At 42.9% G+C, this 24,810-nt stretch overlaps 1 long non-coding RNA gene across 1 annotated transcript; it reads left to right on the top strand.

The window, feature by feature from the left end:
* The first annotated feature begins 388 nt into the window (after nt 1-388).
* LOC132384488 (uncharacterized) lies at nt 389-22,983 on the top strand. Its single transcript, XR_009508910.1, has 3 exons — nt 389-435; nt 16,701-16,775; nt 22,965-22,983. It is a non-coding gene; the product is annotated as an uncharacterized LOC132384488 (long non-coding RNA).
* The last annotated feature ends 1,827 nt before the right edge of the window (nt 22,984-24,810 follow it).

Consider the following 24,810-nt stretch of genomic DNA (forward strand, 5'->3'; position numbering starts at 1 on the left):
TTAAGCAGCAAAATCAAACATTGAATTCATTGGAAAAAAGTTGTATCTTATGGAATGCATCATCAAGCATATCTGACTAATTTTATTTCAGTCAACACTGTCTACAACAGATTCAACAGGCTGTTGAACTAAATATTGTTGCTCTATTTAATTGTGAATCTGAGAAAGGTAGGCATAAGATTTGAAGCTGATTCCATCATCAATATGCTTGCGGTGAATCTATTAGCAATTCTTTGCCTCGTCAACATAACATAGCTTTTATTTTTTAAATTGCTTATACAGCAGGCAGTGGAAACTGATTTCCTCTACTTCCTCTTTGCTGCTGATGGATTAACCTTGGATTAACGTCTCTTCCTGTCCTGAGTTTTGTAGGAAATGTGATCAGCTGTAAAATCATGCTAATCTACAGAACTGACACACAGAGAAAATGATGAAGTAAGTATTTAAAATACTCCCAACAAATGCTAACATTTTAACTGGAACATTTTGCAAAAACTTCCTTGCTGCATTGCACCTCTGTTGAGTAGATTAAGATTTTATTTCCTGGAATGTAGGAAAATGAGGGGAGATTTGATAAAGGAATGCAAAATTACGAGGGGTATAGATAGGGTAAATACAAGTGGTCTTTTCCCAGTGAGGTTGGGTGAGACTAGAACTGGAGGTCATAGGTTAAGGGTGAAAGGTAAAATATTAAAGGGGGACCTGAGGGGAAATTTCTTCACTCAGAGGGTGCTGAAAGTGTGGAATGAGCTGCCAGCACAAGTGGTGGATGTGGATTTGATCTCAATATTTAAGAGAAGGTTGGATAAGTACATTGATGGAAGGGGTATCAAGGGCTATGTCCAGGTGTGGCCTGATGGGATTAGGCAGAATAACAGTTTGGCTCGTCTGAACAACAGAAGATGGGCAGAAGGGCCTGCTTCTGTGTTGTAGTGCTCTATGACTCTGTGACTTTCTGGGTACTCAACTAGGAAATCCAGTTCCAGCAGAGGGTCTAGGACCTGACATGTTCATTGTTTTCTCTCCACAGATGATGCCTGACCTGCTGAGAGTTTCAAACATTTTACGTTCTGGTTTCATATTTTCAGGCTCTTAGTTTTTTATAATATTCATTTACTGCTGGACAGTTTTGCTGTTCTCCCTATCACCAGGAGAGGGAGATTTCACACCTCTATCAGCTGCCATAATTTATAACAAAATGTTTATTTGATTAGGTTTATTACTAGCATTGTAATATATTTCTTTAATCTTCAGATTTTCTTGCATTTGGAAAGTAGTTTCTACTACAATCCAACTCAGTGATGGATAAATAATGTAACAGTTTCTAAATATACTGAGTTAATTATAACCCTAGTGTCAAATTCTGGACTGTGATAGTGATTCTTGGAGTAGTTCAGCTATTAAAATCTTCCACATCATAATGTGAAAAACTAATTTCCTTTGGTTCTTCAGATAGCTCTATTAATTGGCTAACAATTCCTTTGTGGAGGGATTACCCAAGTGGAATAACAAAAGGAAATTAAACAGGTAATTCATGGCCACACAACAGAAGGCGATCACCTTATCTGTGTACAGGCAAAGCCACTTATCATTTGTTTACCTTTCAGTTGACCTGGAAATCTGGACTCAAAGCTCTGTTGTAGTTTGTATTAGTCATCTGAAAATTGATTTCTTCTGGAGTGGAAACTGATTGCATACATTGCTGTTTGAATTGCACCTCTATGGGAACTCAACTGGACATTTTGGAGCAGATTCTCGCTTCTGTATTTGATGTGATTTCTATATCAAACACACATCGAATGATAACATACCCTGAGCAGTGCTCGAGGAAAATTAGTTCTTATTTTTCCAAGAGTGTCCAGTGATGGGCCTTCCCAGGAAAACCTGATTTTACTGACACTCTTCTGGTCTGAGATCTTGTTCAGCGTGGTTGTCCTTTCCACCCTCAGCCTTCATATTTTACAAATCATCCTCTGCCATTCCCAAATTTTCACTGAAAAAAAATTCTTACCACTCCCTAATAAACATCCAGAAGTGGGTGGTTCCTCCAGCTTACTCCGCTAAACTCCTTATTCATCACTGATGACATGGCGCTGATGACATCACAGGTGCAACCCTATTGGTTAAATGTGTGGGGGAGACAGAGTCTGCAGGCAATAGATGTTGTGGAAGAGTAGTCTGTCAACTCAATTTATGACAGACCCCTCCTGTAGACTCCTGCAAATCTCAAGTTGCTTTGCAGTGATCTTTTGCTTCTTCACTTGTTATACTGTTATCTTCTTTGGCCTTGTACTATTAGAACTGAAGTCAGTGGGTATCACTGAAAAAAATAATTCAAATGGTTGGAATCAAACTCCATGCAGAGAAAGGTGGTCTGTGGTTGTCACGGGTCAATTCTCCCAGCCCCAGGACTTCACTGCAGGAGTTCCTCTGCCCAGTATCTCGGGTCTGACCATCTTCAGCCACTTCATTTGTGACCTACCTTCCATCAAGGCCAGAGTTGGGAAATTTACTAATGACTGTACAATTTTAAGTTCAACTCACGATAGGCAGCAGTTAGCATAGTGACCGGGTTTAATTCTGCCACTGTCGGTAAGGAGTTTGTACGTTCTCCCCGTAATCATGTGGGTTTCCTCTGGATACTCTGGTTTCCACTCATATTCCAAAAAACTACAAAAAACTGGTCACATGAGCGTAATTGGGTGACAAGGGCTCATTGGGCCAGAAGGGCCTGCAACTGTTCTGTATTTCTAAAAATAAATAAGTTTCTCACAATTCCTCAGCAAATTAAGTGCCCCATTACTGCATATGGCAAGCCCCTGCAAACATTCGGGCCTGGGCTGAAAAGTGGCAGTAACAACTGCAGGAAATGGACATCTTCAAGGAGGGAAGATCTAACCACCAAACCTTGGCATTCAATGGCTACCATCACTGTGTCCTCCACCATAATATTGTGATGAAAAGAGTAGGTCAGAGGTTGTCTCCTCCTCAGGGCCTCTCACCATCAACTATGCGAGAGCACCCTGGATGAATGCAATACCAATAGCTCTCAAGAAACTGTCACATTATCCACAGCAAAACAGCCTTCTTGATGGGCACCCCATTAATCACCCTAGAATATTTATTCCCTCTGGCTTGGCCACTTGGTGTGCACTGTCTACAAAATGACCTACGGTTACCAGCTCAGACTACTCTGATAGAACCTCCCAAACCTATGACCTCTATCACAATGAAAGGCAATGGCAACAGCCAGATGGGAACATATCTTCCTCCAGGCGCCTCTCCAAATTGCACACCATCCTGACTTGTTGCTAAATCACCTCTCATTTGCCCTTGCACTGTAGGGTACCTTCAGCAAAAAGGAAAACAGCACTTTAAGAAGGCAGCTCTCCATCACCAACTCAAAGGTGATTAGTCTCACAAAAATTATCTTATGCAGTGTTCCACTCCTTACAGACCTCCTTTTATGTTCTCCCATCAACTACCTTCTTCCTTTTCACATTACCACTTGGTTTGTTTCTAACTTTGCCAGGCTTTGAAGAAAAGTAGCTGGCCTGAAATGCTAGGAACGCACACAAAATGCTGGAGGAACTCAGCAGGCCAGAGAGCATCTATGGAAAAGAGTAAACAGTCGATGTTTTGGGCCGTGGTCCTTCATCAGGACCTTCTCAAAGGTGAGAAGTCAGAATAAGAAGGTTGTAGGGGGAGGGGAGGAAAAAACACAAGGTAGTAGGTGATAGGTGAAAATGGGAGGGGTGAAGTACTGAGCGAGAAAGTCAATTGGTAAAAGAGATAAAGGGCTGGAGAAGAGGGAATCTAATAGGAGAGGACAGAAGGCCATGGAAGAAAGGATAGGGGTGGAGCACCAGAGGGCAGTGATGGGTAGGTAAGGAGATAAGGTGAGAGAGAGAAATGGGAATGGTGAAAAAGAAGAGGGGAACCGTTACTGGAAGTTCGAGAATTTGATGTTCATGCCATCAGGTTGGAGGCTACCCACTCAAAATATAAGGTATTGCTCCTCCAACCTGAGTGTGGCCTTATTATGGCAGTAGAGGAGGCCATGGACTGACACGTCGGAATGGGAATGGGAAGTGGAATTAAAATGGGTGGCCACTAGGAAACCCTGCTTTTTCAGGCAGACGGAGCATAGGTGCTCGGTGAAGCGGTCTCCCAATCTATGTTGGGTCTCACTGATAGACAGGAGGCCACACAGGGAGCACCAGATACAGTAGATGACCCCAACAGATTCACAGGTGAAGTGTTGCCTCACCTGGAAGGACTACTTAGGGCCCTGAATGGTAGCGATGGAGGAGCTATAGGGGCAGGCGTAACATTTGTATCGCTTGCAAGGATAAGTGTCAGGAGGGAGATCAGTGGGGAGGGATGAATGGACAAGGGAGTTGCGTAGGGATTGTTCCTCTCCTCACTTTCTGTTAACTCAGTTTACTCTCTCCACAGATGTTGTGTAGTTGAGTATACAAGCTGGGATGTTATGTTGCAGTTGTACAAGATGTTGTTGAGGCTGCATTTTAACTATTATGTTCAGCGTTGGTCATTGTATTAGAGGAAGATGGTATGCTGGAAAAGAGTGTGGAAGAGATTTATAAGGATGTTGCCAGAATTCCAGGGATTGAATTGTGGAGAGAGGTTAAGTAGGTAGGGACATTTCCCACTGGAATGTAGGAGTATGAGGAGTGATTTTATTGAGGTTTATGAGGAGCATAGATCTGGTGAATGTATATAATCTTTTCCCAGGGTTGGAGAATGAAGAGCTAGAGGGCATAAGTTTAAGGTGGGAGGGGAGAGATTTAATTGAACCTGAGGGGCAACTTCATCCAGAGGGTGGTCAATATATGCTGGAGGGAGTGGTTAAAGCAAGTACATTAACAATACTTTATAGATATTTGCATAGATAACGGAATAGGAAAGGATTAGAGCAGTGGTTCCCAAAATACTTAGGATTAACATCCCTTTGGCTCCCAGACCACATCTCCAGTGCCCTCTTCTCCCTTTCTGGCTATTACATAAAAACTAAAGAATTTTGATTTAGGATACACAGAGAAAGAAAATAGGAACTGCAAATTCAAAGCAGCGACAAATACAGGTGATTGTAAAAATTATTTAAATCTATTTAAAGCTGCAAATAAAGTTATTTCTTTATTTAATTACAGTAAAAGCAATTTTCTTCAACAATTTTAGAGCATACATTAGTAGTCCAACTATTCACTACTTTATTGCTTTTTCACCTTTCAATGAGACGGGTGGGCTTGGTGCAGTGATATCAGCTTCTCAACATCAGGCTGAATGTCACTCAGAAGGAGTCTCAGATCCCCACGTTCAGTAGTTTGTAGTCTGTTTCGTTGCTTTGAAAGAAATTGGGTGACTGCCCTGAAAACGCACTCCACTAAATATGATATTGGAAAGACAATAAAGAGCATCTTGACCTTTTGCCACAGCACAGGATAGCGTTCAGAGATCTGTTTGTGCAACCAAAAATCTCAATTTGACTTTTTGAACCTCAGCTTCAGTTCAGTCATTTTATAGCAAGATCAGTTCTTCCTCTATCCTTCCTGTTAATTCCTCATTTCAAGTGTTTAGGAATGCATTTATTACCCAATCTGCAATTTGGATCGAGAGAAGATCCTGAAATCTCTCTGACATATCTTTATGCTGTTCACCCAGATGGACACAGTATACTTGAAGATCATCATCTAGTATTTTTTTCTTGCTCTTTCAACTCAGAGAGGCTTGGAAATTGAAAAAGGTTGTGACAGCTAATTTTGCGCTTAATTGAATTATACAGTGAATGGTAAATATGTTGGGTACAGCTTTTATTCAAGAAAGTAATAACCCAATGGTAGCATCCTGTTGTTGATGATGTCCCATATGTTGCACAAGACCATAAGATATAGGAGCAGCATTAGGCTATTTAGACCATCGAGTCTACTCCATCATTTTGTCATGATCAAGACCATTCAAAAGGGCAGATTCTGAATGTTACCCCATTGAATGCCATAATTCTTTGGAATTACGTCACTGTGTGATTAGAGTGTGGGAGTGTACATACTAGTTAACAATGTACTACATTAGTGAACAGCAATAATGTGCAGGTATTCAGTACAGATTACTTATGTTATGTCAAATACAGAAGAGTCGCATTGATTTTCAGCAACTATAATGTGCCTCGAGCGAGGTCTCAGAGAACAGTGGATTAGCAAGAGATGAGGTAATTACGTGATCATTGTAATCAATTATGAGGCAGAGGATAAGTAATTTATTTCTTAAATTAAGCCTGTAATCCTTCACCTGACTCCCTTGCTACTGAGCGACCCACTACCTCTTTTATCTTTATCTTTTAGAAACTCTCACCGCCCCGGGGGGGCGGTGTGATACCCATTTTGGGAACCACCATTTTTGAGGGATAAGGATCAAACACAGGCAAATGGAACCCTCTTAGATGGGAATCTTGGTCAACATGGACCAATTAGGCTGAAGGGCCTGTTTCCTGTTTCCGTGCTTGCATGCCTCCATGACTCTCTGAGATGACCTGCCAAGTATGTCTGGCACTGTCTGTATTTATATTAGGTTCACAGTATCTGCAGTATTTTGCTTTGGGATGGAGTATTTAAGATGTGTCTCACGATACATGTAATATTTTAAGGACAGTGATGTAAGTAACATGGCAATTAATGACAAGAGTATCTAAATGCTTGACATATTCATCTTGTGAATGAGGAGGCCAGCTGCTCAGCTTGCTTATGAGACAGGTACTAAATTTGGCAAAGAATTATAACACATTCAGTGAGAGAAGCCAACCCCTGCACTGGAGACTTAGCTAGCTAACAGCAGTCATCTGAAATACTTGCTATGCTCTACCACAAACCGTGCTCTCACTACCATACTTCCCTTTTGTTTTTCTCGGCAGTTTAACTAAATGAAACTCATGCCCTTGCTAATCAAAACCAATAAGTAAGTGAACCTCAATCAGCCAGTCAGACCTGAAACAAAACCAATGTCTAGGCAGCCTCATTTCTGACTAATCTTGAACCTATTTTAGAGCTGTGTTCTTAAAGAGGCATTGAGTACGTCATTAACTTCTGAAAGTGACTGGTGAGCTCTTTAAGATCACTGACAGAAGCGCGATAACATCATGTTTTTGTACAGGATATTGCACTGCTAAGTTAGACATTTTCTCTTTCCTTCATAGCCACCACTTCCACCGCTGCATATCAGTTGCACACCTTCATCCTGTTGCCATATGTAAAGTTGGAAAGGTTGGGTACGAGCCAAAACAAGGCAATGTGGTCCAGGCCCAGAGCTATCGATGTGATAGAGCCCAGGTCTTCGAGCAAGGAACGACCCAATGTTTGGATGATTTAAACGCTGGGCCAGATGGATTGAAAAGGCAGGGTGTTAGGGCCAGAGGTGAGGGTCGAGCCAGTTCTTCTCGTTGCTCTGTGACGTTTACTCTGCTCTGAGCTGCACTGAAGCTGAGGCTGAGGCTGTGGCCTGCCATGGCTGCTCTGGGCTTCGTGTCTGAGGACTCACTTTCATTTGTTTACTTTTATTGTTTGCACAATCTTCTTTTCTCTTTGTTCAACTGTTTTCTTTTTATGTGGGTTCTTTTGGGTCTCTTTGTTTTGTGACTGCCTGTAAGGAGACGAATTTCAAGGTTGTATAATGTATACATGCGAAGATAATAAATATACTTTGAACTTTAGTGTAGGTCAAGGGCTGAGATCATCATTGTGATCTGTCCAGACCAAGGACATATCATTTGGTTCATGTCCAGTGTGTCATTTGTGATGTGAGAGAGAAGGGAATGTTGCGCAGTTTATATTAAATTTAGACTTATTGTACCATTTTGTATCATTCATTCACAAAATTTGGAGTAGGAAATCAAAAACACAAGAGATTCTGCAGGTGCTGGACATTTAGAGTAACACATACAAAATGCTGGAGGAACTCAGCAGGTGAGGCAGCATCTATGGAAAGGAATAAACTGTTGATGTTTCGGGCCAAGGCCCTTCAACAGGACTGGCTGAAACATCGACTGCTTATTCATTTCCATACTGGCTGTTTGACCTGCTGAACTCCTCCAGCATTTTGTGTGTGTTACTTGGATTAGGCCCCATTTATTAGCCATTCAGAGCTCAATGTGAACTGACTGACTGTAAGTCATTGCAGAGGGTAGTTAAGAGTCGGTTTGGAGAAGTGGATCGGCCAGACTCTGAGGACACAACACCCGACCTTTTATATTTTCGCTTTTTCCTTTCTCATTAACCAGGGAAGCAGCTATTCACTTGCACGTCTCCCAATCAAATGCATTGGATTCAATGTTCAAGATGAGGTCTTCACTTCATTGGAGAAATCAAATGCAGATTGAGTGACCAGCATGCAGAACACCTTCATTTAGTCTGAAAGGAGAACCCAGAGCTTTCATTCACTTGCAACTTTATTTCTCCACTTTTCTGCCTTCATCCTCCTACGTTCCTCAAGTGGTGTACTACCTAAGCTCAAGGAACAGCATTCCTCTCTCTGCGGCAAATGCTGACATAATACTCTATTTAAAATTGTCAGGTACCACAACTTTAAAAAAAATAATTATTATCGTGACAAATTTGGTCAATGCCCTCTAATGCTAGAGCCATTCTATCTGTTTTCTCACATCCACCATTCTGTATAAAGTAAGCATGCACATTTTGCTCACTTTCCCAGTTCTGATGAAGGGACCTTGACTGAAACATTGACTTTGCTTCTCTTCCAGTGGCTACTGCTTCACCTGTCATATGTTCTCATCATTTTCTGTTTCTCAGCATCTACAGCTTTTTTGCTTCAGCGTGTCTATTAAATGTATATCCTTGTACCTTACTAATAAGGGAAAACGTGATCAGAAAAACAAACCATTTTAGAGCATAAACTCACATGCTAAGAATGCATTCTAACTCCATTGAGATAGCCATAAAATTATTGCTGTACCGTTTGCCATTTTGAACTCTACTTCCTCTGTCACACTGTTTTTAATGGGTCGAGTGGACCTCTGGTTGTGGCTTCAATCAATGTACGGCCTTTGAAGGGCAGAGAAAAGAAAGCATCATACACAATAACCATTGTATTGACATTCAAGCTATAAATCCCACTAATCCAATGAGAATGACTTACACAGCCTTTGTTGGTGTCATTGTGCCACTTGGTCTTGATGTGCACAAATGTAAATTCAATATTATTTCTTTTGTGCCCAATACCTAATACATCTACAGAGATGACTTCTGTATTGTATTTAATATTTCAGCTATATTTGAGTAATATTGTAAATATAGTGTTTGATTAAGCATTCTTTGTTTTCATAATTCATTATGGGTTATATTCATTGGGGTGGAACAGTAGCGTAGACACTTTACAGTACCAGCAACTCGGGTTCAATTGCCTGTAAGGTGTTTGTATGTTTTCCTTATGACCACGTGGGTTTCCTCTGGGTGCTCCGGTTTCCTCCCACTGTCCAAAAGTGTACCGGTTGGTAAGTGATTAGGTTAGGATTGCTGGTGGCTATGGCTCAAAGGGCCAGAAGGGCCTATTCCATACCGTATCTCAATAAATAAATAAATTTGTAAGAATTACATGGATGGCATATGTTATTACACCTTCAGTTACCTTGTTGCCTGTGAGTTTAGCATCTGTTCTTCCTTATTTTGTGGCTCCTCATGGCTTGTTATTTTGCAGTTGGTTAGTAAAGTTATCGCTCATCACTAAATTGTCCCTGCAGTTCCTCATTTGGATCAAGCCTCCTCTACATTTCCTGAAAGGATGAGTGAGCCAATTTGACTGACCCAGCAGAGTATGCTCACCATCTGCTTGCCAATCTCTTCAACTCTCTGTCTCGATACAGCCAACCTGTGACCATCCAACTGCTCCATCAAAGCCCTGGTTTCCGGGGCCCAAACACTTTGATGGATCCCCAAACTGACGGCACAACTTCCCATCATCGTGCATCTTTCACTTCAACCTTCAGCTACCTCTGTATTTTATAGACTGAGCCAAGGTTGCCTTTGTCATCTCTCTTCCTTGATTGGGTGAGCTCTGACCTGGAATGCTGTTAACTGGGACTATAAGACCACCATTTACAATAAATGTGAAGAATTCACCATGGAGGTGCACTGGATTTTCGGCCATCTGGCAAGTGGAAGGGAGGCAGCAGATCAAGGCTTACTCTTGGTGCTGAATTGCACCATGAAATTCAGAACCCTTGTGGTAGAGTACGGCATCTCGGAGACGAATCTCGGCGCTTGTCCCTGAGGAGAGCTGCCAAAGCAACCTGCACCTTAGCCCTCTCTGAGGCTGAAGTATGCAGGTGTTTCCAATGAGTGAATAGTCATAAAGCTGCGAGACTAGACGGCATCCCAGGGCGAGTACTCAGGATGTGTGAGGTACAACTGGCAGGAGTGTTTGCAGACATTTTTAATCTCTCCCTCTCCCAGAATAGAGTGTCTTCATGCTTCAAAACATCCACCATTGTCCCTGTAGCTAAAAAAGACCAAGATAACATGTCTGAATGACTGGCGTCCTGTCGCACTCACCTCAATAATAAGAAAATGCTTTGAGAGGCCAGTCAAGGATTACATCTACAGTTTGCTGCCACTCACACTGGACCCCCTACAATTCGCCTACCGACACAATCGATCGACAGATGACGCAATAGCCACAGCTCTACATACCATCCTTACACATCTGGAGAAGAAGGATGCTTATGTGAGAATGCTGTTCTTGAACTACAGTTCAGCATTCAACACCATAATTCCATCCAGGCTTGACAAGAAGCTCAGAGACCTCAGCCTTCACCCTGCCTGTTTAGTTGGATCCTGGACTTCCTGTCAGCTCGCCAGCAGGTGGAAAGAGTTGGCTCCCTCACCTCTGACCCTCAATACAGGAGCCTCTCAAGGCTGTGTCCTCAGCCCCCTCCTTTGCTCTCTGTATACCCATGACTGCGTTGCTACCCACAGCTCCAATCTGCTAATTAAATTTGCTGATGATACTACACTGATTGGCCTAATCTCAAATAATAATGAGGCAGCCTACAGAGAAGAAGTCATCACCCTGACACAGTGGTGTCAAGAAAACAACCTCTCCCTCAATGTCGCAAAAACAAAGGAGCTAGTTGTGGACTACAGGAGGAATGGAGACAGGCTAACCCCTATTGACATCAATAGATCTGGGGCTGAGAGGGTGAATAACTTTAAGTCCCTCAGCATTCACATCACTGAGGATCTCACGTGGTCTGTACATACCAGCTGTGTGGTGAAAAAAGCACAACAGCACCCCTTTCACTTCAGACAGTTCAAGAAGTTTGGCAAGGACTTTCTACAGGGGCACAATTGAGAGCATCCTGACTGACTGCATCACTGCCTGGTATGGGAACTGTACTTCCCTCAATCGCAGGACTCTGCAGAGTGGTGTGGACAGCCCAGCACATCTGTGGATGTGAATTGAGGACTATATCCACTATTGAGGACATTTACAGAGACAGGGGTGTAAAAAGGGCCCGAAAGATCATTGGGGACCCGAGTCACCCCAACCACAAACTGTTCCAGCTGCTTCCATCTGGGAAACGGTACCGCAGCATAAACACCAGGACCAACAGGCTCCGGGACAGCTTCTTCCACCAGGCCATCAGACTGCTTAATTCACTCTGATACAATTGTATTTCTAAGCTATATTGCACATTCTGACAGAGATGTAATGTAAAGATTTTTACTCCTCATGTATATGAAGGATGTAAGAAATAAAGTCAATTTAATTCAATATACTGCATACATACTTTGGCAATAAATGTACTTTGAAATTTTGAATCATGGCCATTAATGGACATCCCTTGGGGTCTGGGATGGTCGGAGCACACACACGGCCTACGAACAGGAGCATTGGAGAGTACCATGAGTCCTCAACACCCCTCTCATCTTGGGTTACCCCTGGCTCTCCACTCACGGCCCTCACTTCACCTGGTCATCCGGTTCTCTACTAAGTAGGGGACCCATCAGCTAGATCATCTGCCTGCAACCTCATAAATCTGTGGAGACGGAGGAAACTCTTGACCTCAGCAAAATCCCATCGGAATACCACGACTTCAGTAAAAGGGAAGTCACCTCATAGACTACACAACAGCACTACCGACCTCCTCCCACGTATCACCCCTCCCTAAGGTCATCTGTTCACCCGCTCCCTTCCTGAGATTGAGGTCATGAGTAACTATATCACTGAAGCACAGCTTCATTCGATCACCTTGTCCCCAGCCAGTACAGGATTCTTCTATGTCAAAAAGGAGGATGAGGGTTATTGTCCCTGCATTCACTACCATGGACTCAACAAAATCACTATGAAGAACTGCTACCCTCTCTGCTTGATGGATGGTGCATCTGAAACACTTCGTTGGGCCCAGATAATCATCAAACTGGATCTGCAGAGTGCGTACAATCTGATCCACATACGTAAGAGGGATGAATGGATGACGGCATTCAGAACACCCACTGGCCACTACAAATACTTGGTAACACACACAAAATGCTGGAGGAGCTCAGCAGATCAGGCAGCATCTATAGAAATGAATAAACAGTAGGCACTTTGGGCCGAGACCTTTCTTCAGTAGTAAGAAGGAAGGCAGAAGATGCCCGAATAAAAAGGTGCAGGGAGGGGAAGGAGGCTACCTGGAATGTGATAGGTGAAGCCAGGTGGGGTGGGAAAGGTCAGGGGCTGGAAAAGAAATCTGATAGGATAGGAGAGTGGAACATAGGAGAAAGGGAAACATAGAAACATGGAAACATACAAATCTACAGCACATTACAGGCCCTTCGATCCGCAATGCTGTGCCAACCAAGTAACTTACTCTAGAAACTGCCTAGAATTTCCGTAGTGCATAGCCCTCTATTTTTCAGTGCTCCTTGTACCTATCTAAGAGGCCCTTAAAAGACCTATTGTATCCACTTCCACCACCACCGCCGTTAGTGCATTCCACGCACTCTGTGTGAAAAACTTACCCCTGACATCCCCTTGGTACCTGTTTCCAAGCACCTTAAATCTATTCCTCTTCCTGCTAGCCATTTCAGGCCTAGGAAGAAGCGTCTGGTTATCCACGTGATCAATGTCTCTCATCATCTTATACACCTCTATTAGGTCACCTCTCATCCTCCGTCGCTCCAAGGAGAAAAGGCCGAGTTCACTCAACCTGTTCCAATCCAGACAACATTCTTGTAAATCTCCCCTGCATTCATGAGGATTTTTATTCCTCATGTATGTGAAGGATGTAAGTAATAAAGTCAGTTCAATCCAATTCTATAGCCTCCACATCCTTCCTGTACTGAGGTGACTAGACCCGAACAGAAGTCTAACTAAGTCTTATATAGCTGTAACATTACCTCACGGCTCTTGAACTCAATCCCATGGTTGATGAATGCCAAAACACCATATGTCTTCTTAACAACACTGTCAACCTGCGCAGCAGCTTTGAGTGTCCTATGGACACGGACCCCAAGATTTCTCAGATCCTCCACACTGCCAAGATTCTTACCATTAATAATATAAATTTGACCTACTGAAATGAAGCACTTCACACCGATCTGGGTTGAACTCCATCTGCCACTTCTCAGCCCAGTTTTGCGTCCTATCAATGTCCCGCTGTAACCTCTGACAGCCCTCCACACTATCCACAACACCCCCAACCTTTGTGCCATCAGCAAACTTACTAACCCACCCTTCTACTTCTTCATCCAGGTCATTTATAAAAATCAGAAAGCGGAGGGGTCCCCGAAACAGATCTCTGCGGAACACCACTGGTCACCATCCTCCATGCAAAAGGATTAGGGGACTCAGGGGGAAGTGATAGGTAGGTGAGAAGCAGTGGAAGGGGAATAGAGGAAAGGAGGGGTGGGGATATTTTACCGTTTTCCAAGCCTTTGTTAACAAGATCCTCTGAAACATGCTACACAGGTATGTGTTAGTTTACCTCAATGACATCCTCACCTTCTTCAAGGACCCCCAAGATCATGTCCATTCAGTCCTTCAGTGTCTCCTCAAAAACCAATTCTACTGCAAGTTAGAAAATTACCAGTTACACCCCAGTTATTTCCTTCTTTCATTATGTCCTTTCACCCCAAGGCTCAAGAGATGGTTCACTACCACTCCAATTCTCCACTATCTGAACCCCTTTGGACCTTTTGTGGTGGAGGTGGCTGCATCTGACACGGGTGCTGGGGCCATCCTCTCCAGCAAGGACCAGACAATACAGACCCGTGTATCTTCTTCTCACATAAGTTTAACTCAACTCTGTGCTGTTATGGAGTAGGAGACAGGGAGCTACTTGACATCAAATGGGCCTTGGAGGAATTGAGCCTTTCCTGATTTGGACTGGTCACCAGAATTACATATCCATCCAACAGACCTACCAACTCAAGCAACATCAGGCTTATTTGACTGTCTACTATGAGCAATTCAACTTTATCTCCTACTGACCCGGCTCCAAGATCACTAAGGTGGACTCCAGCTCAAATGGAGATCTACCCTCAGCCTATCATTCCATCCTCGCAGATCCTCACTACAATCATCTAAGATCTTGAGAACCAGATCTGCCTAGCCATACAGCAAGTGCCTGCACCAGCCAACACACCTGCCAACTGTACCTGCAGCTGCGCACTCTGAGGCACTCTAGCCGGCTCACTTGTCACCACTCTCTGGCCATCCAGTTGCACAATGGACCCTGGATTTTTTGTGACACCAGTTCTGGTGGCTTACCATGATCACAAATATATGGTAGTTCGTTGATACCTGCTGTCAATTTTCCCAGTTGAATTCCTCCGACCAGCAGCTCTCTGGGTTCCTGTGGCTCCTACTGATCCATCGATGCCCATGGTGCCACATCACCATGGATTTTATCACGGGTTTACCACCTTCCAATGGGGCCACGGTGATTATGACAGTGGTGGACCAGTTCTCCAAAGCGGCCTACATCATTGCCCTCCTCAAACGTCTGTCATCCACTGAGAAGGTGGACCTGGTTCTCCACCCTTTACTTCGCCTTTACGGCTTCCCTCAGGATATTTTCTCTGACTGAAGTCCACAATTCATCTCTCGCTTCTGGTGAGCCTTCTGTTCCCACTTCCGCACCTCAGTGAGTTTGTCCTCTGGCTTTCACACATAGACCAACGGTCAGTCAGAAAGAGCCAATCACCAAGTGGAGATGTTTCTGTGATGTTTCATGGACTCTAACCCTTCCACTTAGAATAAATATTTACTCCGGGCTGAACTGTCCAACAATCTACACACCTCCTCTTCCATGGCTATGGGTATGTCACCCTTAGAAGTGCTCCATGGCTACAAATTCCCATTGTTCCCAACAGAGGAGTCAATGGTGGAGGTCCTCTCCACCAGGGTCCTGGTTCGCCAATGCTGCAATGCTTGGAAGAGGGCACGAAAGCCAACATCCTAGCTGCCAACCATGCCTACTGCCACCAGGCTAACAGCTGTTGGTGCCCAGCCAGACTACTACAGCCTGGGGACCATGTCTGGCTGTCCACCTGAGATCTGCACCTGCACAATGACTCCTAGAAAGCACGTGTCCCAGTTCATTGATTGATTCATTCAAGATTACAAATTGTATCAATCCAGTCACTTACCATCTCCAGCTGCCACCATCTCTCAGGATCACACCTACCTTCCATGTTCCTGCCTCAAGCCTGTTGTCCATGGTCCACTCAACCCACCTGAGCCTGCACCTCTGGATCCTAGGATGGTGGACGGTGGTCCAGTGTACATGGCTTGTCAATTGATGGATTGGCTTCATCCTGGACAGGGTGCACAATACTGGTCAACTGGGAAGGATATGGCCCTGAGGAGAGCTACTGTGTCCCATTCAATTACATCTTGGATCCATCACTCATCCGAGGAGTTTCACTGGACCCATCTGGATCGTCCTGGGCCATTAGGTTCTAGCAGTGAGGGTGGGCAGGGTAGGGGAAAGAGTCCTGTGAGGCCTGCACATGTAGGCTCATCTCAGTTGCTACCCAGTTAACAGGACTCAACTGCCACTTGTTTCCAACTCATCACCTGTAGCCCATTTAAACCCGGCTCTTGTCCACAGTCACTGTTCACTCATATGAACCAGTTGCTCTGAGCCTTCAGTTACCTTGTTGCCTGTGAGTTTACTATCTGCTCGCTCTCATTTTGTGGTCACTTGTGGCTTGTTATTTTGCAGTCGATTATTTCAGTTATCACTCACTACTAAATCATTTCTGGTGTTCTATTTTAGGTGACACCTCCTCTACATTTCCTGACAGTTCAAACATGACTGTTACTCAACATGGGCCCAAAGGAACATGTGAGGACATTAAATAACTGGTCAGAGGACAATATCCATTAGAGTGGCCATTAATGTCTAAGCTATATCCTTACCATAAGGAGGAAACAGTACAGAATCCAGAAAAAGACAATTTTCACTACTAGTCATTATATTTCCAATTTATATTAAGGACTTAGGTGATTGAATTAAAAACAATATACAGCGGCATGTAAAAGTTTGGGCACCCCTGGTCAAAATTTCTGTTACTGTGAATAGCTAAGTGAGTAAAAGATGACCTGATTTCCAAAAGGCATAAAGTTAAAGATGACATATTTCTTTAATATCTTAAGCAAGATTACTTTTTTATTTCCATCTTTTACAGTTTCAAAGAAGGAAAAGGGCCCGAAGCAAAGGTTTGGGCACCCTGCATGGTCAGTACTTAGTAACACCTCCTTTGGTAAGTATCACAGCTTGTAAACGCTTTCTGCAGCCAGTTAAGAGTCTTTCAATTCTTGTTTGGGGGATTTTTGCCCATTCTTCCTTGCAAAAAGCTTCTAGTTCTGTGAGATTCTTGGGCTGTCTTGCATGCACTTCTCTTTTGAGGTCTATCCACAGATTTTCGATGATGTTTAGGTCGGGGGACTGTGAGGGCCATTGCAAAACCTTCAGTTTGCACATCTTGAGGTAGTCCATTGTGGATTTTGAGGTGTGTTTAGGATCATTATCCTGTTACAGAAGCCATCTTCTTTTCATCTACAGCTTTTTTACAGTTGATGTGATGTTTGCTTCCAGAATTTGCTGGTATTTAATTGAATTTATTCTTCCCTCTACCAGTGAAATGTTCCCTGTGCCACTGGCTGCAACACAAGCCCAAAGCATGATCGATCCACCCCCATGCTTAACAGTTGGAGAGGTGTTCTTTTCATGAAATTCTGCACCCTTTTTTCTCATTGTGGCCAAAAAGTTCTATTTTAACTTCATCAGTCCACGGTACTTGTTTCCAAAATGCATCAGGTTTGTTTAGATGTTCCTTTGCAAACTTCTGACGCTGAATTCTGTGGTGAGGACGCAGGAAAGGTTTTCTTCTGATGACTCTTCCATGAAGGTCATATTTGTGCAGGTGTCACTGCATAGTAGAACAGTGCACCACCACTCCAGAGTCTGCTAAATCTTCCTGAAGGTCTTTTGCAGTCAAACAGGGGTTTTGATTTGCCTTTCTAGCAATCCTACGAGCAGTTCTCTCGGAAAGTTTTCTTGGTCTTCCAGACCTTAACTTGACCTCCACCGTTCCTGTTAACTGCCATTTCTTAATTACATTACGAACTGAGGAAATGGCTACCTGAAAAAGCTTTGCTATCTCCTTATAGCCTTCTCCTGCTTTGTGGGCATCATTTATTTTAATTTTCAGAGTGCTAAGCAGTTGCTTAGAGGAGCCCATGGCTGCTGATTGTTGGGACAAGGTTTGAGGAGTCAGGGTATTTATAAAGCTTTGAAATTTGCATCACCTGGCCTTTCCTAACGATGACTGTGAACAAGCCATAGCCCCAACAAGCTAATTAAGGTCTGAGATCTTGGTAAAAGTTATCTGAGAGCTCAAATCTCTTGGGGTGCCCAAGTTTTTGCATGGTGCTCCTTTCTTTTTTTTCCCACTCTAAAATTGTACAAAACAAAAAAAGAATACACTAATCTTGCTTAAAGTGTTGAAAAGAATGTTTCATCTTTAACCTTATGACTTTTGGAGTTCTACTCACTTAACTATTCACAGTAACAGAAATTTTGATCAGGGGTGCACAAACTTTTGCATGCCACTGTATCTAACACTGCAGACAGCACAGAAAATGTGTTATGTGTGGAAGATGCAAAAAAGCTCCAGTGGGATTTGGATAGGCTGAGAGAGTATGACAGATGCAATATCATGTGGATATATGTATGTGAGATTATCCACAATTTTCAATAAGATGGGAAAGCAGATTATCATTCAGGCAGTAGATTAGGGAAGAGGGAGGTAAAGAATGTAAGCGTCCTCATACGTTAGTGGTTTAAAGTCAGTAATCAGGTGCAACAGGCAGTTAAGATAGCAAATTGTATATTGGCTTCCATGGTGAGAAGATACAAAGGAGAATCAATTATACTGGGTCTCAGTGAGATCACACCCAGGGTATTGTCTCTGTATCTGAAGAAGGATGTTATTTCTATGCAGCTTGGCCAGCTAAAGTTTACCACAATGATTTCTGGGATCGATCTATGAAGAGGGATTTCATCAATTAAGACTATGTTGCTGGTGTTTTTAAGAATGCAAGGGTATATCAGAAACACCTAGTAGGACTAGACCAGGGGTCGGCAACCCGTGGCTCCGGAGCCGCATGCGACTCTTTCATCTCTGTGCTGCGGCTCCCCGTGGTTTGTTAGTTTTTGAAATGTAATTCAAAATTTGAAGATTATGGTGATCTTGTACAATCTAAATAAAATGTGGCGACCCCATTTCCTGGCACATCCGAACCGGCTCACAATTAGCCACCGTTCCGGCTAAGGGAGATAGCGAGATAGCCTACGGGGGTTTGTGAGTACGTGTCTTTTGGAGCATCCGCGCCCATGGGGACGGGTTGGGGGAGGCTTTAAAGCAAGGCTGTTTAGTTCAAATAAAGTTATCTTTGACTGCAGTGTCGTTATTTTAGCGCTGCGAGTAGCACACCGCTACAACGTGTTTTTTTATCGCTATTAATATACATCACCACTGCCAATGCCTGACACCGGCCAGTGCGCGCTTTCTTTTAATTCTTCGATCCAAGGTAGGCTAACTATGGAGTAACCTTCAACCCAACGTCTTTTTTTCGGAGTTCAAAATGTTTTTGTTGCATGCAGAAATGTAATTTCGTTTTCTCTGCAGGAGTTCATCAATTTCATAAATGCAACACATTATAGTTTGTTTATACATAGCATAAAGGCAAAAAAAACCGTTGTATGCAGTGTTATTTCATTTTAAATGTCAAACGTGTTTTGTGGCTCCCAGTGTTTTCTTTTCTGTGGGAAATGGGTCCATATGGCTCTTTCAGTGGTAAACGTTGCCGACCCCTGGACTAGACAGACTAGCTGCAGGAGGGATGTTCCTAATGGTGGGACAATCTCTCCTCAAGGATTCATGCTTAGCCCACTGCTCTATTATATCTACACCCATGACTTTGTGGCTAGGCACTACTTAAAAGCCACCTATAAATTTGCTGGTGACAGAACTATCATTGGCAGAATTTCAGGTGGTGATGAGGAAGTGTACAGAAGCGAGATAGATCAGCTGGTTGAGTGGTGTCACTAAAACCTTGCGCTCAAGGTCAGTAAGACCAAGGAACTGATGGTTGCCTTCAGGAAGGGGAACACACACCAGTCCTCATTGAGGGATCAGCGGTGGAAAGAGTGAGCAGTTTCAAGTTCCTGGGTGTTAACATCTCTTAAGATCTATCCTTGGCCTAACATATTGATGCAATTACAAAGACAGAAGCTACTGTATATCTCATCAGGCGTTTGAGGAGATTTGATATGTCACTTAAGACACTCACAATTTTCTACAGATGTACATGGAGAACATTCTGGTTGCATCACCACTGCGCAGGAGTGGAAAAACCTGCAGAAAGTTGTAAGCTCAGCTAGCTCCATCATGGGCACTAACCTCCCCAGCATCAAGGACATCTTCAGGAGGTGAAGCCTCAAAAAGATAGCACCCATTATTAAGGACCTCTATCACCCAGGACATGCCCTTTTCTCACTGCTACCATCAAGGAGGAAGTAGAGGAGTCTGAAGACACACACTCAATGTTTCAGGAACAGCTTCTCCTCTCCACCATCGGTTTCTGAATGGACAATGAACCCATTATTTTTTCTCCTCTCTACCTCACTATTTTTCCTCTCTTTTGCACTACTTAATTAACTTAATTATACACATACTTGTAATTTATAGTTTAAAAAATTATTATGTATTGTAATGTATTGCTGCCGCAAAACAACAAATTTCACGACAGATGCCACTAATAATAAACCTAATTTTGCTTCTGATTCTGATTTTGACTGGGGGTCAGAGTCCAAGGATCAGGGTAAGCCATGTAGGTGAGGAGAAAATTCTTCACCCAGAATGTAGTGAGCAAAAAAACTCTCTACACCAAGAGAGGAAGTTCAAGCAAAATCATTAAATATCTCAAAGAAGTTGTTCTTTGGGCTTCTTAAAATAGGAATAGGGTTTTAAATTTAGATGATCATCTATGATTATATTGAATAGTTGAACAGGCTTGAAAGGCCAACTTTCTACATTATCTAATTTCTATGTTCCTATGTAACCTTAGAATTGGATAATGAAGGTCACATATAATTACGCAAAGGATAACTCACTGTGAGAGTTGTAATTTTAAGTCATCCTGGAACTCTGTGTCTGCGTGATTTCCTTACCTGTGGTGAAAATAAACAGTGAACAAAGGAACTTCAGTTTTAATTGATTGATGCAAGAAATGCAAAGGAAGACTAGACACTTACAACTCTAGGAGTGATAAATTCACTGGTAAAATGCAAGGGAAGGGAAATGTTCATCAGTCTCTTCATCTCCTTGTAATGATTTTTATCCCGTGTGCCAATTATCTCAAAATAAGTTTGAATTTCGAGTATATGTTTATGATAGACCATAAGGCCATAAAACCATAAGATATAGGAAAATAATTAGGCCATTCAGCCCATTGAATCTGCTCCGCCATTCCATCATGACTGATTTAATATCCCTCTCAACCCCATTCTCCTGCCATATCCCCATAACCTTTGATGCCTTAACTAATCTAGAACCTATTAACCTCCACTTTAAATATACTCAATAACTTGGTCTCCCCATTTGTGGCAATGAATTCCACAGATTCACCACTTGTAAAAGACTCAAAACTGCTCACAGATTGCCAAGTGTGGTCTAACCAATGCTTTATAAAGCCTCAGCATTACACCCTTGTTTTTATATTCTAGTCCTCCAGAAACGAATGCTTAACATTGCATTTGCCTTCCTTACCACCGACTCAACCTGCAAGTTAACTTTCAGGGAATCCTGCACAAAGAATTCCAGCTCTTTTTGCATCTCTTTTTTAAAAATTTGCTCCATGTTTAGAAAATAGTCTGCACTTTTATTCCTTCCACCAAAATGCATGACCATATACTTCCCTGTACTATACTTCTTTCTCTCGAAAGAAGTGATCCCAACACTAACTCCCACAGAACACCACTGGTCACTGGTAGCCAACCAGTAAAGGCCCCCTTTATTCCCATTGCTTGCCTCCTGCTTCTATCCATGCGAGCATCTTTCCTGTAATACCATGGGCTCTTATCCTGTTAAACAGCCTCATGTGCAAAATCTTGTCAAGGGCCTTCCAACAATCCAAGTAAACAACATCTACTGACTCTCCTTTGTCTATCCTGCCCATTATTTCCTCAAGAATTCCAACAGGTTTGTCAGGTAAGACAAATAAGTAAACTATGCTGACTTTGGCCTGTTTTGTCTTGTGCCTCCATGTACCCTGAAATCTCATCCTCAATAATGGACTCCAACATCTTCCCTACCACTGAAGTCAGGCTAATTAGCCTATAATTCTTTGCTTCTGCCTCCCTCCCTGCTTAAAGAGTGGAGTGACATTTTCAATTTTCTAGTTCTCCAGAACCATTCCAGAATCTAGTGATTCTTGAAAGATCATTACTAATAGATAGATGAATAGATAATTTATTGATCCCAAAGGAAATTACAGTGTCATAGTAGCATTACAAGGGCACAGATATACAAATATTAGTAAGTAAAGATAAAAGTAGAAGTAAAAACGAATAAAAAAAAGTTACCTCAAGCAGTCTAAAAGGAGGGGGGGAGGGGTCATCACTTCCCTGGCTATAAGTTGACTCAATTTAGTGCCTAATGGCTGAGGGTAAGAATGCCCTCATGTAACGCTCTTTGGAGCAGTGCAGTTGTCTTAGTCTATTACTAAAAGTCCTCCTCTGTTCAGCCAGGGTGGCATGCAAAGGGTGAGAAACATTGCCCAGAATTGCCAGGATTTTCCGTATGGTCTTTTGTTTTACCACAGCCTTCCGTGTGTCCATTTTGACTCCTATAACAGAGCCATCCTTTCTAATCAGTTTATTGAGCTTGTTGGCATCACCCATGTTGATACCATTGCTCCAGCACACCACCGCATAAAAGACTGTACTGGCGACAACAGACTGATAGAACATGTAAAGGAGAGGCCTGTGTACTCCAAAGTACCTCAGCCTCCTCAGGAAGTAGAGGCAACTCAGGCCCATCTTGTACACAGCCTCTGTGTTGGGTGTTCCACTCAAGTCTGTCATCCAGGTGCACCCCCAGGTACTTGTAAGTCCTCACCACATCCACGTCCTCACCATCAATAGTAACAGGGAGCAGTGTAGGTGTAGGGTTCTCAGTACCAGTAACAGTGGTGTTAACTGTTCAGGCTAACAAAATGGCTTCTCTGTATCTTATAATGAAATGGCTTCTTTGTAATGCTGTAATGGGATCCTGTGTCTTATATGTTTGGGTTATGGGTATTGATAAGGGGAAAACTAACCAAATGGAGAAGTGTTATGCTATCTTGTCTGTGTAAGCTGAGCAGGAGTACGCGGTCTTTTTCAGGAGGAAAGCAAGAAGGACGGACGTGTGTGGAGCTGGCAGCGGCTCCCGAGCAATGGATACTGGACATCGACGGTTCGGATGGTGGCCGAAGGCTCGGAAGGTTGTTGTGGAAGGGAACCGGAGGCATGAGCTCCAATGTATTTTACGTTGGGGTCAACTGGGGGCACGAAGGCTACATTGGCTTGGTCTTCCTAAAGTCCATCACCATCTCTTTTGTCTTACTGATGTTGAGCTGCAGATGATTCAGATTGCACCATTCGACAAAATCCGCTACCAGGCTCTCTATTCATCCTTCCATCCTCCCTTTATACACTCAACTATTGCTGAGTCATCAGAGAATTTCTGCAGATGACATGACTCAGTGTTGACTCTAAGGTCTGAAGTATACAGGGTAAACAGGAAGGGAGCCAATACAGTCCCCTGTGGGGCCCCAGTGCTGCTTATAGCCATGTCTGACACACAGCTCTGAAGCTGCACAAACTGTCCCCCATAACCTCTTCAGAGCCCTGGGGTGTAATCCATCTGGTCCAGTTGACTTTCCTACCTTCTGACCTTTCAGCTTCCCAAGCACATTCTCCTTAGTATTAGCAACTTTATTCACTCCAAACAAATCAATTTTCCTTTCTTTTTCATATCCGCCCTAACCAGTTTTGAATGAGGCAGCAAATTAAAACCCAGTGTTCTGGGACCAATCCTTAGAGCTGTTCCTCAGATCTGTCAGTTTTGCAAGGACACAAGCAATGTTGGAAATGTGCTTAAATTGTGTGTGGAATTCAACATGTTCAACATCAAAAATCCGACATAAAGCATAAAAAATTCCTGAACTAATTTAAAGGTGATGAAAATGACCAAAAGCTTATATTGAGAAGCCATATATCATGTCTCAAGTATGTCTACTCTGCCCGTTAGAAATCATAGCCAATATGCTGTAGCAGCAACTAGTCATAACATGGCATTTTCCATCGATAAAATGGAAAAATTGCAGTGTAGAGATTGAGAGCAACAGATAAATGCAAAACAATAATCTAAGGTTGCCTATATTTTATAGGAGACTTCTGATAAGGAGTAACATGGAACAGAAAATAATTTTCAATGGGGAAAACATGTGTGGGCACCTGAGGCAGGGGGACGAAATGGATTAGCAGTGATTATCATTTGTTGAATTTCTTACTGATTTAAGAGTTTGAAGTTCTTTGGAGATTACCCCCTCGAGTGCCTACCAAAACTTTGGTGTCAAGGTCTTGCAGAAACATCAGGAATGGCACCTTCCATTGCTTCTTGCATCAATGTTACAGTGAACATTCAGAACAATCCCTGATGCTTAAAGAATAACTAGTAGGGTTGGACATCAATGGGGAAACAGGAAACTGAATGGCTCTCCATCACTTCCTTCTTGGAGCAGAAGATAGACAGAAAAGAAAATCCTAGTCCTAGAATCATGAGTGCAGAAATGACTATCCACAAGCACCTTTCGATGTGAATTCCCCCTTTTCTGGTTGCATTTCCATCATTAGCCCTCCGTCCTGACTCTCTGGTACTAACTTACACTGCCAATTGACCTCAGGATCAGGATGTCATTTGCTGTGGGAAAAATAAAACAGAGCGGGGAAAGGCTATGAAGTATCAAGGAGAAGGCGCAAATGACACAGACAGCACCCGAGGTCAGGATCAAAGCCAGATCTCTGTAGAGTTGAAGACAATTTCTTATGAAATATAGTCACTTAATATTTTTACCCTTACACCATTTATTGCAGACATAGAGAATGACAGGATAATAAATAAATCATAAATTAATAAATATGTAAAAGACAACTCCGCTCAGTGGGATTTAAAATGGGTGTGTTGT

The sequence above is a fragment of the Hypanus sabinus genome, chromosome X1 (genome assembly GCF_030144855.1).
Source record: "Hypanus sabinus isolate sHypSab1 chromosome X1, sHypSab1.hap1, whole genome shotgun sequence".
NCBI lineage: Eukaryota > Metazoa > Chordata > Chondrichthyes > Myliobatiformes > Dasyatidae > Hypanus > Hypanus sabinus.